Source organism: Halictus rubicundus, chromosome 10 (assembly GCF_050948215.1).
Source record: "Halictus rubicundus isolate RS-2024b chromosome 10, iyHalRubi1_principal, whole genome shotgun sequence".
Lineage (NCBI taxonomy): Eukaryota > Metazoa > Arthropoda > Insecta > Hymenoptera > Halictidae > Halictus > Halictus rubicundus.
In genome coordinates, this window is record NC_135158.1 from 3,733,703 (window position 1) to 3,748,284 (window position 14,582).

Here is a 14,582-nt window from a genome sequence, read left to right on the forward strand (position 1 = left end):
CGGACGGATAAAAGTGCCCCGGTCCGGTCCGACGTACACAATGGTGTTCCATGGGGGGTTAAATGGGGTAGGATCGTGCCCACCCCCATGAAATATTCCAGTAGCCCCGGCTACGTGATACTCGCGGAACGCACGGAATATTCCTTTGTATCTTTGTCTACAGGTGACGCCGGCTAAAGTGCACTTCTCTCCGAGGGACGAATGAGAAATGAGGGAGAACCGTCCGACGGATAACGGCGGGGAAGAAACATGGAGAAACTCCTGGATACAAGTTTTTACGCCCCCGAAACAGGGTGGTCGGCGGGGGTTGGAAAGGATTAACGAGACCAGGCCGATTCCTCTTTGTAAAAAAAAAAGAGGAAGAAACGCTTGGGAAGATAGCGGGAAGATGTTCGAGGGGGTTGAGACCAGAAAGTTTGTCCTTCGGACCGGCCGAGTGCATCCGCACGGTCCAAAGTCCCGTGAATTGTTACCACCCCCCCTTTTTTTTTAGTCTCCTACCAACGGCAAGAGGGATGACAGGCGTTATCCACCCCCAACTTTGCGATCTAAATTTCCCTCGCTGACGCTATCCAATGGCGATCATCGCTGCTCCACTTACGCACTCTGTTACGATAATATACCTGCTGCGCTTGCTGGACGAGCTGTAAAGTTTAGAAGGCTCGGAGGAAAACGCATTTTCTGTGGAAAGTATTGCTACTTCATTCTGGACATACAATCATGGAGCATATTATGAATTAATGTATAAAAATTGTGGTATGTTTTTGTTTCCAGTGAGTGAGACTGCAAAGATGGATTAAAAGAAAATCATTCAATAAATCTACTTCTTTGAACATACAGGATGATCCACAACTCGTGGTACCACCGAAAAGGGGGTGATTCTACATAAAAAAATAAGTTGAAGACAGTGCAAGTAGAAATTAGTAACCATTTTAATTTCTAAAATCAACATTCCAATATTAGAGAAGTAATATTAGAAAAAATGTTAACACTCCTCGGTGTTAACAGACCTCTGCACCATTTGAACGATTGTCCAAAAAAATCAATTTTTGATTTATAAAAGAGTTGCACAAATCGGATCAGCGGTTCGTATCGTAGTCACCTTAAATCGAACGAGTGGTATTTACGATCGAGTAGAAAACGGCAAATTGGTTCTCCCGGGCGTGCACCCTTCGATCATCGTTAGGGGTGGCTTATCATCGATTGCTATCACGAAACACTCGCAAATCAAGATTACGTGGGCCACGTCGTTCTCGCCTGGCCCCTCGTTTCTCTTTGCTTCTTGCCACTCGTCTATGTCGGATCGGGTAATTTCGGCTAAGTGGCTCTCGCTCTCTCGATCTCCTTCTCTCCCTCTCTCTCCCTCCCTCTCTCTCTCTCTCTCTCTCTCTCTAGGCGTACATCTCGCAGAGAACGATCTGGGAGGATGGTGTTCCTTGGAGAAACTTCCGGTTGGTGGGTAACGTCTGGTAGCATCTTAGCTGGTCTACGAGACGGAACGGGACCAGACGAGAGGAGACAAGACGAGCGTGAGAAAGGATCGCGATGCCTCGTCGAATTAGCGCCGTCCATCATGCCGGCTCTTCCGGTCTCGCATAAATTAACGATTCTCCACACGCTGAACGATCCTGTACTTTCGTATCGCACGAACCGTGTATATCACGTCGCCGGATTTCGTTGACGCGCAGGGCTGGCTCGGTTATTAGCGAGATATCGCTAACGAAACGACGGAGGAAAAAGCCTGGGCACACACGCGTACACCCTCGATCGATAGGGGAGAGTCGGCAAAGAGAGAACAAGGGAGAACAAGATAGATAGAGAGAGAGAGAGAGAGAGAGAGAGAGAGAGAGAGAGAGAGAGAGGTGGAGTAATTTTGTTTGAGTTAGATCTCGGTGAATTGCGAGCTCAGGGGGTGTATATTTGACAGCGAACGCTTGAATTGAATACAGAAGCGCATTGCGGTACTAAGCATAAAGGGATGGCTGGGGTGTAGACCGGGTGGCCAGGGGGTAGGGGAAACTAGTGTTATAATTGTGTCGGGGAAATTACACTTTCAAATGTTCTAGCGCGCTGCGATGGAAACATTTACTATTACCGCGAACAGTTGTAATTTCATTTCCAGTGTTTCTTCTCTCTCTCTCTCTCTCTCTCTCTCTCTCTCTCTCTCTTTCTCGTTCTCTCTCGTCCATCGGCCTCCCCCTATGTTTGCGTCATACTTCCACCGGAAATGTGAACTGGAAAAAAGCTCCGACGTCTGTAGACGGTTGTGGGGAAGGTGTAATTAAGTTTCACGCGTCGGGGATCGATACTAGATCGAGAGAGATTGCTTCTTATCTGATGCGCGTCTGACGTCGTCTTTGGAGATTGGGGTCTGAATCCCGGAGACGTTGCGCTCCGAGCTCGACTGATTATTTCATAATGAAATGGTATTAGTTCGGTGTCGGTGGGGGAGCGATTGTTTCGGTAAGTACGCTGTAATGTTGTTTAATTGATAGTTTCGAAGATACGGCGTCTTGGTTTCGTCGGAAACAATGGCAACGATTAAGGAGCTTCGTTCGCGTATTCTTCTGTTATTGTTTCGAGTATGAATGCTAGATTGGGACGTTTGTATTCGAAGCATTGGATCGCAGTTGATACTCAATGCTGGAAAATTTCTAATTCCTACCTCGCGTGCAACGCGTAGAAACTCACAAACTAGTGCTAGAAAACTGCTAAAAAACTAGTGCTAAACAATAAATATCTACTAACAAATTCTATGTCCCCTGTATTCCTCGCTCCCAATGTACTGCTTCGTGTCCTCATACAAAAATTTAGAGAAGATACATTGATAATATCAACGCAAACATTTGGTACTTAATGGGTTAAGTGGCTCTGACCACTGGAACAATTACCCTAATAAATTCTGAAATATTTGTGAGAGTGAAAGCATCATCCCAGGTTCAAAGGAAAAACTACCGCGGTCTGAAAAAGCAGAAGCCGTTGAGCGCTAAGTTCGGCGAGCAAGGAGAGCGCAAGCTCGGGTTTGAATGGTCCAATGGACAAAGCCGGCGCGAAAGCGTCGACCAATGGTTCGATGGGCGAGCGGGTCGGGAGGGTAGGCAGCGGGTCTGCTCGGTAGGCTCGGATACGATTCAGCGCGGACCTCGCAGTACCGCGGCAACCCTCAAGCTAAAAGCATCGTACCCGTCTCGGTCTCGGCAGTGACCCGCGCGTGATACGTGTCGTGAAACGTGAGAACCTCCTTCCCCTTTCGTTCTCGTTCGCTCGCGACCAAATTCGTGCTCGTCCCGTGCCACCTCTGTCTCTCTTTTTCTGTTTCTCTTTCTCTGGTTCTATCGCTATCTTTCTCTCTGTCTCTCTGTTTCTGTCGCTGCTCGTCGGTCTTTCGCGCGCGGGCCGGAAACTGGTGAATCTTCGTCGGCGAACACCTCACTCGTCCAGCGAACGATCCGTCGCGACTCGATCGCCGCGAGTTAAACCCGCCTCTGTGTGTGATATGTGAGTGTGTTCGGTTCTCGGCGTTTCGTCTCCACCGCCGCCGATTCGCAGAGACACTGACTGAGAGCCAGCGAACAGGGACTTACGCAGCTCGAGGACGGTGAGAACTTTGACCCAAGAATGGTACCTCCTCGAGGGATCGATGGGGGATCCATCTCTCGGGGGACCTTCCCCACTTTCGGTGTTTATAGAAATTTTACCACCCCCGCATCGGGGAACGAAATGAAATTTAACAGATATTTGAGGTTCCTCCCCCCCGGGGGATGAAAATTAATCTGTTAATTTTTATACGCCCCGAGCGTAAAAAATGACTGGCATGTTTTATTTAAGAAATTGTTAACTAGCATAGCTCTCTCCAGTGTTTTAAAAATCGTCAGAATGTATGTGGAAAGCTGTCTCTATCCCATTATGCGTCCCTTTGAGAAAGGGAAGAAATGGTACCCGCGGTTAATTGATTCATTTGAAACTTTGTTCACGTATAATAACCTCAAGAGGGGTTGGTTAAGGTACTAGGTTAATAGAGGCAATTACAAACTGTTGCGCTAACTATAACAGAGTTGTGAAATATGAATTTCTGGGGGAGCATAAAATGTGTTTCTTGTATTTCAAACGGTGCGCACACGGCGAACGCGCGTCTATTCGTATTTCTCGGTATCATTTTCAAAGCGGGTCAACAATGTACCAAACAATGATGTGTGTCTGCGCTAGCCAAGAACATCAGAAAGAAAAGTAAAGAGAATGTTGGAACGTGATCCAAGGATGAATTCTTAGAATGTCTCGCGTGAGAGAGCTTCAACCCTTAAGTAGGCGCCCCGGCCAGAATTACATAATTAGGAGCATGGGAGCGGCAGTGACTCAATGTTTATTTGCGAACTCTTTCAAAATAAAATTCAGCACATTTTAGAAACATTTTATAATTTTACATTTAGAATCACTCTGGCCTCTTGATTCATTTATAGCTGTGGTCCGGTAAATATTTTCACATTCTAATAATTGCTTTAAACAGTCGAAAGATGATTGAAGTTATACGCAATGTTTAAACATTCTAGCTTTCTTCGTCACTTAGAAATAAAATGGTAAGTTTTTCAACAATTGTCCCAGACAGCCAAAAGAAGCCTATACTAATACACAAAGCTTTAATACTGTAGCTTTTGCTCTCTCCCAGAAAAAATCACAAAAGTCGCCTAATTGGTAGAACATGTGGACCAGAGTCACCCCTAAAAGATTCACTTGTTCCACCCCCACGTTCGCCAAGTTTTTCACATAAATAGACGGCTGCTCAGGTGAACTAACTTTCGCTTGCAAACAAAGTTAATGGGGGGTGCGATGATCAATGCAACTGTTGCGTTTTTCGTTTGCAATCGCGGGGGATTCGCAGGTTTTCTTGCGAGGTGATCGACCAGAGGTTCTCGCTCGTTGCATAATGCCGAGAATAGTTGAAACACGGGGGAACCGCAGCTGGCGGAGTTCTGAGGTTGCGCTGCCATGCCGCGGTAACGAGAGCCAACTCTGCCGCGTTCTTTTTTCTCGAATTTTTCTTTTGCGGCGAAACGAGCTGCGCTGCGAAGAATATTAGGATGCAATAATGACGTGCACGGACTCGTTCGGAAGAATTTTAACCGAAACAGCCGCTGGGAAATATAATACAGTCCCAGGGACGCTCCGAGCACACTCTTTCCTACATTTTGTTTGCTCCGGTTGGTCGAAATAGATTGGCGTACAACAAGTGCCTATGCAACTTTTGTATTCTTATTGGCAGTCACAGGGAAGCTCGATTTGAATAGAATTTCTTCTTGCTTTTTTACTCTCTTTATAGTATTTTTCAAGAAAAGGATAAAGAAGAATGAAATTTTATGAGAGGATAGGTGTTGGTATTAAATCATTTTTCAACCCCGTACTGAATATCTGCTCCTCCCTGGCGCTTATCAAATTTGTGTCACTCTTGAGAAATGGATGGATATTGCAGTGACATGGTTTGCAATTTTTCTTCTACAAAATGCGCTCTTGAATAATTAATCCTGCTTTTCTTTCGAAAACATTTGTTGTTGAAAAATCAATTTAATTCTTAGGACGTCTCTTACGACACTATATTAAAGGATGCTGACAACTGCAATGGTGTTTACAAAATCTAAAATTTTCGCTAGACTTCATGCTAAATCTGATTAGTATAAAATAACGATTTCTTTAAATAAATAAATAATTGAGTTTATATCGTTGGTAGAATATTTCTGAATTGTTGCTGATCACAGTGGTTTTTCTTGGATCGTATCACTCCCAATACAATTGCCATTTACCATTTTCTCGATATGCACGGTAGATTCCAGAACCCGCGCAGCAATTTGGAAATTGCAATTGTGTCACGCGAGTCGGGCGGTGTCAAATAAATGTCTCGATCATTCCATTAGACTGTTGCACAACAACGACGTTTCGGTATACAGCATGTAACAGGCCTAGAGGGGTTCGTAAACGAACACGTAGAGCCCCTGTTAAGAGCATCGCGACGTTGAAATGAATACTATCGAGTGAAACACGAGCGAATGACGGAAGAGCTCAGCTACGCGTGTGACGTTCTGCGGTTAATTTGCGGATTCGTTACCAAAGGCTTGTAATGTGAAACAATTATGAACCAATTGAACCGGTGTGTGCCACGTCGATAGACTGCACCGCCCGCGAATGCAATCATTCACCGAGTTTATTATAGCTCTCAAACTTGCGGAATACGAAAACGTACTCTCAGCTTCCATTGTCGGGTCCCTCGCTACCCAACTAACTTTCTAATCAAATGAAAACTTTTCTGTATTTGTCACGAATTAAATTTTAGTCTCGCGTGCTTTAATGCGGTTACTCCCCTTGGAGGAACGTCAAAATTTTAGACTCTAAAAGGAGACTATTTTTGGCAAACACAATTGTTATTATAACCGCGATTATTTTAAGGTGCCTACTATTTCATTTTAGAATGAGACGTCTAAATATTGTCTTTAAAGAGACAAAGATTATTTAAGGGCTATTTTTAATCCCTTCGCCTTCGACTTTTTCCGCCGCTATTGATATTGTATTTGCTTTATTAATAATTGCAAAAATGCTTTAAATATATTGAGATGTGGTTCATATCTATAAAATTCAGTATGAAATTTTGTATAAATCTAAATACCGACTGTCCAGAGTTATATTTCTTTTGCTTTTCATCCCCCACAATTTCTCTTCGAACAAATGATTATCTACATACTTTGTGCCGTTTTAAAATGGTTTTGAAGAACTCAAGCCTGCTTAAAATCCACAGTACCGTTGTTGAAAGACAATTTACGAGCACGCATATTATTTCCTCGGAGGAAAAATGTGAAAATAACACAACGGGAAAAATCCAGTTAAGGGATTAGCCGCCTAGCAATAATTAACGTAAAATGTTCATCATCGGAGATTCGGATTCGAGCTGCCAGCATGTTTGTCGGATGGCGTGTTGCCTCTTCAACAATATTTCTCCACCCACCTCGTCCGAGTGGACTTGTTTTCGCAACGGTCGGTGACTGGCCCAGTTTTTCTGTTTCCACAGTTCGTTAATGCGTCCGAATCGGGATCCAGGGGCGGAATTCACGGGTGCCGGTCGCCGATGGAGCATCGAGCGGGATTGATTGCTTGATGTGATTAACGAGTTTTCGTGTCTGGGCGACTAGAGTGCACACGAGCTTTAAAGGGTTGCACGGGGTCGGTTAAATCAGAAATTTTACGGCGGGAAGATCCATTAATTGGACACAGGTCTGGTCCACCACGACGGATTTTTTTTCTGTCGTCGTCGATGTTTGTTTTCAATTGACTTCATTGTTCGTGCAAATTTTAAAGAGTGGTTTAAGGAACTGCAAAACATGAAAATTGATTTTTTTGGGCCAGAAAACTAGATCCATCTGCGACAGGTTGCACGGCTGAAAATAGGGAAACGTGTAACACCACTATTTCCAGACGCGGTCCTCGGTATCGTCGTGCTCGATGTCCAAATGAAAATTACAGTCCGGCCCGGTGCGCCGGTTTGTTTATTAGAATTTAGCGAAACGACTCGTTCACCGAACATAGAATCTTCTAATTCGCCGGTGAAAATCCGCGCGCGTTTGATCCCCACCGCGTAATGTTATTATTAATGCGACCCGATTCTCAACCAATTATTATGCGACGGAAATTAGAGACGCGACTCCCATTACGATCGCCACGTTTAATTATCGAAAATGTATTAATTAATTGTTGCAGCCGTGAACTCTTCCCCGCTCCATACCCTGCGTCGTTTTATCAGTGCGCCGCTCGCGCTCGGACCGACGACTTCAGTGTCCTTTATCCCCGCGAATTAACGGCTCAGTATGGAATATCGCATTACCGGCGATATTAAAATCCGAATTATAGTGATGCTTTAGCCCCCACCCTTCCCTCCCCCTGTTGATATTTGCAACGGTTGCGTGTAAGCTTCGGTTAAGCGCGTAATCCTCTGGCCCGTTTACTGGAAATTCATTTTAGTTCGTATAGGCTGTTGGTCTTCAAGTGAGCACTCTTTGACTGTGAACTTGGAATTGCAATTAACTGCCAGTCAAACTTTTTTCCCATGATCCTGTTGCGCTTGTTATGTCTGCGATCGGGGGGATTTAATCGGGATATCGTGGTCGTGCCTCTGCGTTGATAAAATTTTCATTTGATTGATTAATAGTTGAAGTAGGATTCCGTATAACTCAATTTATTGCTGGAAGCGCGGTTAAATGTACGGTTAAATATTGGAAAACTGGTTTATGCTAATACTCTTTAATCTTCGTGGAAGAGGTATTTTCAATCGATTTGTGTTAAAAAATGATTGGAATATGAAGAATTTAATACAACCGGTAGGATTCTGGGTAATTCATCGGTCTCCAACTCTGAGAGCAACCGATCATGATATTTATTTTTATATGATTGAGAGAACACCTGGACCACACGTTCGAATGACGTACGTCTTCTACTTGTTAAAAAACCACATTAAATCCTACATCTCCCTCTGCTTCAGCAATGGTTGTACACAGTGTAAGTGTACAAATTGCCACAGTCAGCTAATAACTTAGTAATCGGCAGCTGTGCCACGTGCGAAGAAATCTTGCCAGATTGCTCGCAGCGATTCCGAGTGCGTTCGCTCGGCTCATTGGATATTTAGTATTGTTCGGGGCAGCGGTAATTTGCTAGGCCATTCTGCGGCGATTCCGAGGGCGAGAGCGAGAGAGAGAGAGAGAGAGAGTGACAGAGAGTAACAGAGAAACGGAGTTAGAGAGTCCGCCCTCGCAAACACTCCGGAACACGTGTTCCCCGGCAAAACAGCCCCGGTAGAAGGGGTTGCCTGCGAAGACGGAGTTACGGTTCCGAGGGAAAGTTAACGACTCGCTGGGGAAGAAGTTTCGGGTGCCTCCGTATACTTTTAAAACACGCCCCCACCCACCGGAAGCGGTCGAAATCGGTCCGGTTCCTAGGTTCGCGTCGCGACCGAACTTTTGTAACGGATTCCGGGGGATGAAGCTCTTGAGGAATCCGATTGAAATTGAATATCCACAGAGATCGACCGAGACAGACCGAGCAGGGACGGAGAGAGAGAGTGATAAGAGGCGCAGAGGGTGAAAGATAGAAGAGATAAGGGGTGGGGAGAGTGAAAAATAGAAAGAGAGGGTTACAGAGAGATAAGGGGTGCAGAGGGAAAGAGAAACAGAGAGAGAGATACAGGGGGTGTAGAGAGTGAAAGATAGAAAGAGTTGGGGGCTGGAGAGAGTGAAAAGATAGAGGGGGGTGGAGAGAATGGAGGATAGAGAGAGATAGGCGTTGGAGAGAGTGAAAAATAGAAAGAGAGGGTTACAGAGAGATAAGGGGTGCAGAGGGAAAGAGAAACAGAGAGAGATACAGGGGGTGTAGAGAGTGAAAGATAGAAAGAGTTAGGGGCTGGAGAGAGTGAAAAGATAGAGGGGGTGGAGAGAATGGAGGATAGAGAGAGAGATAGGGGTTGGAGAGAGTGAGAGATGGAAGACGTAGCGACGGAAAGAGCAAAAGATGGAAGTTGTAGCAACAGGCAGAAGAGAGAAGGAGAACTTCGTCTTCCCCGGCTGTTTCTCTCGCGTCTCTCGCTTCCGCTGCTCCGCCTCATCCTTCCGGCTTCGTCTCACTTTATTATTACCTTGGCTGCATAGGGATGCAGAGGGGCTAGTGGGTGGAGGGGCTGGTTATTCTACCCTCGTTGTAAATCCTGGCTCCGAGCACGGTCTAACCGAAAAACTTTTTCGGGCTTTTTATTCAAACATTATTTAAAGCACCGTGCCGCGCGGGAGGTATCGTCGCGACTTCCGTGGAATCGCGAAACATATTGAAACGTTCCTTCTCTTGAAACTTCTGTATCTTTCTCTCTCTCTCTCTTCCGAGCATTCTGGGATACGATCGATCGGACCGGCTATCAGGAATCCTCTTTCGGATCGTCCGTACTAGCAGGATTATTCGTGCGATTAAAACACAGATTTATCGCTGCACCGTGCAATTTCGGGGCAGCGTTGCGCGGGCAAATTTTCGGAGAATTGAAAAATGTCGACTGTAGGAGTATCTATTGTATCGCCATTTTGTTTTTAGACTACCGGAATTACTTTTAAAGCGAGCGGAGAGTTTCGGGTAGATTACGGTAGATTGGTGCTCTTTAAATTTTTCTGATTTGGATTTAAATACGTATTTGTGTTGGACAGGAAGTCTTCCGCAGGTTCTCAACATATTTTAGTGGTCAAAGGTAAATACCAAATCGTTAAATCAAACTTAATGAAATTTAGCGAATCCAGATAAAAAATTCTAGAGTCATTCTGTTGTGGCCAATCCAATTTGTTTCTGATGAAATTTTTATTTCTGGAATTCTTCAGGTCGTTAGACCAGAAAGACAGTTTCTATTTCAAGCAAGAATGTCTTAAATTTCATCAAAATTATGTTCCGAGTTCCGAAGCGTCGTATTAATAGCGAGTCCCATTAATGAAGAAGCGAATAAGAAACTCGAAAACTCTTCGGATTCCAAGCAGAGAATTTTACGATTGCTCGGATAGAAACTTCCTTCTAGAAACATCCTGCCATGATCCATGATCCTAGGTTCTTCCGGTTTTCTCAAGACAATGTCCGATATTTGAAAGGAGCTTGTGAATCACCGTTGATGAAACGAAATATTGTCGTGAAATATTGCATCTACTACCGGGTATGGTTCTGGATGGCGTCGATCGTTTTATGGTCGCCAGAACGGTGCCAGAATTTTTTTTTTATTTCCACGAAGGGACCAGAAGCGTCGCGTAAATTCATGTAAAAATGTCGACGCGTTTTCCACCGAGGACTCGCTCTCTCCCTAGTCGCTTTTCGTTATTTACGTGCCAACAAGTAATCGCGGCTCGCGACAACTTGTTGCTTACTAGAAAATTCTGAAGTAGCCAGGACCCGGAAGAGAATCATCCCCCAACCCTCGCCTCCGCGATCCATGAACCTCTCTCCGCCCCTCGCCGGATAATTGCGGGGCGGATCGCGTGCACGCGAGGCTTTTTCCAACCCCCGTTCAACCGATTAACAACCGGCCCGGGATTAGCTTTTAGCTTGTCGAGCAAAAACGATTACCCGGGGAGAACCGAATAACACGTTTCGTTGAGCTACGGGACCGTCGAAACGACCAACGACCCGCGATCTTTCTTCGGGGTTGTTTCGACCCCTTCCACCGAATCATATTTTACACATTTCTGAGCACACTTCTTCTAAATCAACGTTGATCCTGCTGCTTTCGATATGCATACAAATAGCCAACTATGTGGAATAGCTACTAGAAAGTTAAAATTTAGATGGGACGTTTGTAACTCTAGGATAAAATCGTCCCAAGTCCCATCATTCGAGGGTTAACCAGTGATGTCGTACTCTCTTTTAACATTTAAACGCAATTGTGAACGAACACGGATTGAGAAATAACGATTTTAGATTCATTTTAAAATGTGACCATGATCGAGAACTGTATTTTGGGCAGTGCTGAAGTTCGCGAAAGAGCTTGCTGACATTCCACATCAGGGAAATTCGCACAGTCACGAATCGCGCGAACAGCTCGCGGACAAATTGTAAACAGACACAGGATGACGGATTCGAGGCGTGTCCCGGATTTTTCCGGCTGTTCCCTTGGACCCGTCTCTGTACTTAATGCACGCAAGTTAAGGGCTGAAATTGGGTCAGCTGCGTCGACAGACAAACGATCCCGACACGTAAGCGAAACTCGGCTCGTGTGCTGCGTTGTTCGCGCCGCGAGATATCCCAACGAGCGAGAGACGGGGTAATGAAACGCAATGAAACGTACGTAACAGAAGAGGGAAAGAGAGAAAGGGAGGGAGGAAACATAGAAAAAAGACGGAGAGGCGGGAGGACGGGTGAGAGGGACAGAGATAGAGGGTAGTTTTCAGTTAGGTGGCTCGCTGCCACGAGTCCGTAGCCGTGGAAACCTTTCCCACCGGTGACAGTAAACGAGATACGACTTTGCTGGTGAAATAACGTCCCCGTCCCCGGCTATTTTCGCGCGAAAATATTTCCCCGGTCTGCGAATAATGCAGCCACTCGCCCCGTGGATCCCCAGCACCCTCTGTGCTTCCCCCTGAAACCATAAGATCTCGGATTGATACGGCTTTGATTCTTATGGCGCGATCGATGCCGAACTGCTTCTCGTTCCTGTTTGATTTCGATGGGACCCCTCTTGATCTGGTTTATAGTTATCACTTTTTTTTAGCGGCGCTCGGATTGGTTCCGATCTGCGTTGGCTCTGGATCTGTCTTTCGTCGATTTCTTCGATTTTTATTGTACTTGCAGATTGCAACTTCTTCATGACCCGTACAGGTGTTTGATCGGGTCAAATTCTTCTCTAGGTGTCCTCGTGTAATTATGACAAATTTGTAGAATATTAAGAGAGGTATACAGTGTGTATTGTCATAAATTTTATGCTGTCTCCTAATCTACAAATTGGGTTTATCTCCCATTTTACTTTTTATCATAGAGTCTGTTCATAATAAAAGTTCAAACATAGATCCTCACGTGCGTACATGGTTGCATGGTGTACGTTTGTGCACCAGTAGAATGCAGAGGATGCAGTTTATTAAATAAATGTTGCAATATTTTTATTCCACTCTCACACTACAGGGAGTTTTTTGCCAAGGAAATATTTCATTGCGTGTTTGTTCCGTTGGTAAATAAAATAACAGTTTACAAATTTAGCAAAGCCTGTGCTAGGTTTATGGTGAAATTTTTCGCAAACTGCAGCAGCTACAGTTGTGTTCAACGGTCGCGAGAGAGTTCGATGAAATTATTGTCGATAATAAATAAATATCCTCTGGGGACTATCGAGAGTTTAATAAATCACGTTGACGCCACACCCCTGCGTAACAAAAGCGGAGTAAAATATTATACAGTTTCGATAAAATTTTGTGTGGCACGCGTACACAATGGGTGGCCTAATATTTACTGACGGGACTGCATATCTATGATCAATGGATAATGCTCGTTATTAATCGGAAATTACACCGTTGCATCGAATGATCCTGTTTATGACGTGGCCCGGCTTTCCGAGTTACGCTACAGGGTGTCTCATAATGTGTGTGACCCAGTTCGGGGATCAACAAAGCTTTTGAAAGTAATGAAGACAGTTATTATGTGCTACGATAAGTAATTCTTCCGATAAGCCGACAACAAATACTGATCTGCTGCAATACAGAATTCAACGTGAACTCTAACAAATTCCACGTAACGCCTAAAAATATTGAAATGAAATCAATAAACTATCAAACATCATAAAAAAACTGTACAGCCACTCAGACTGACTGTACAAATGGCCCCATAAATAATCTCATCGAGCCATAAACGGTGTAGAAATGTAAAATTGTATTAAATACAACCCCTGAATATTCACGATGTTATAAACATCTGTCTAGCAATCAAATATCAATCCATAGCACGCTGAACTCGTTACGTATCGCACTAAATCAATCTTTAAAGCGCACCCCACACATTACAGTCCTTCCTGTGCACGATTCGACGCCGAAGCATGATAAATACATGCGATAAATCAATACACCCGAAATAATTGAACCATCGCAGAAACCGTAGGCCGAGGCAGGAACCACCCCCGCTGAAAAATATAAAAACTGAATCCCCTTAAATGTATTTTTTGGCGCGCGCACAATGTTATCCGTTCGATTTAATATCTCGTGCGCCGGAAAGGTGTATTTAATTTTCACCCAGCCCGCAGTTTCATTACCATTTTCGTTCGCCCATTAATTCGTTAATTAACATTCGTCGATCGGTTCCGATAAGGGAAGAATCGTGTAAAAACGTGTAGCCTGTTCCGTGCTCGCAAACCACTACGGAATCGTACATAAAATTCACCAAAATTTCATTTTCATCGATTAACAATTTCCGTGGAGTAAACGTAAAATAATTTCATGATCCTTTGAATTCTCGAGACTTTTCGAGACGTACATTAAGATTCTCGGTTTATTCAGGAGATTATTATTATATATGCTAGCATATGAGTCAGTAGTTGATCATCTCGAGGGAGTGTAAGCCCCGAACTTAAGAATCCGGAGCGGACAGCGCTCGCTCCGATCGCAAAGACGCCGAGTTATATTTTAGTTTACCGCCGGGGAAAGTAATTACCGAGTTCCCACTGATTTGGCGAGCCTCGGGGCCACGAGAAAACGCGAAACTTTTGGACGCACGCGGTTCGTTAACGAGTTGCGTTAATACGCGAGCCGCGCGCGCTCGGTTACTCAGGGATATTTGTATTTGTGGAGCGGATTAACACGCTGGCCAACTCGCTCCGAACTTCGGCCGCTGTCGACTGTCCGATAAAAAGATTCCCCGGTATTTCCGATCCTCCTGTCTGCTTCCAAATCGTCCCTTCATGTTTTTCTTCTCGTCTGTGCCAAGTAAAATCGCAAAATTGTCCTTCCGACTGAAACATCACGGTTTTTCCCCTTGTCGGGCTTCGGGCTTTGAATTTATTCACTCGAGGCTTATGCACTGTTATCCGAGGACGTACCAGAGTGATAGAGAGCTGAAAAAATATA

At 44.7% G+C, this 14,582-nt stretch overlaps 1 protein-coding gene across 1 annotated transcript in view; it reads left to right on the plus strand.

Annotated features, from left to right (window-relative positions):
* Positions 1–3,160: 3,160 nt before the first annotated feature.
* LOC143357939 (spondin-1) overlaps positions 3,161–14,582 on the plus strand; it is a 195,970-nt gene continuing 184,548 nt past the window's right edge. Inside the window, exon 1 of the mRNA XM_076794669.1 lies at positions 3,161–3,598. The gene's annotated coding sequence lies outside the window, so the exon portion shown is untranslated. The remainder of the gene's footprint in view (positions 3,599–14,582) is intronic.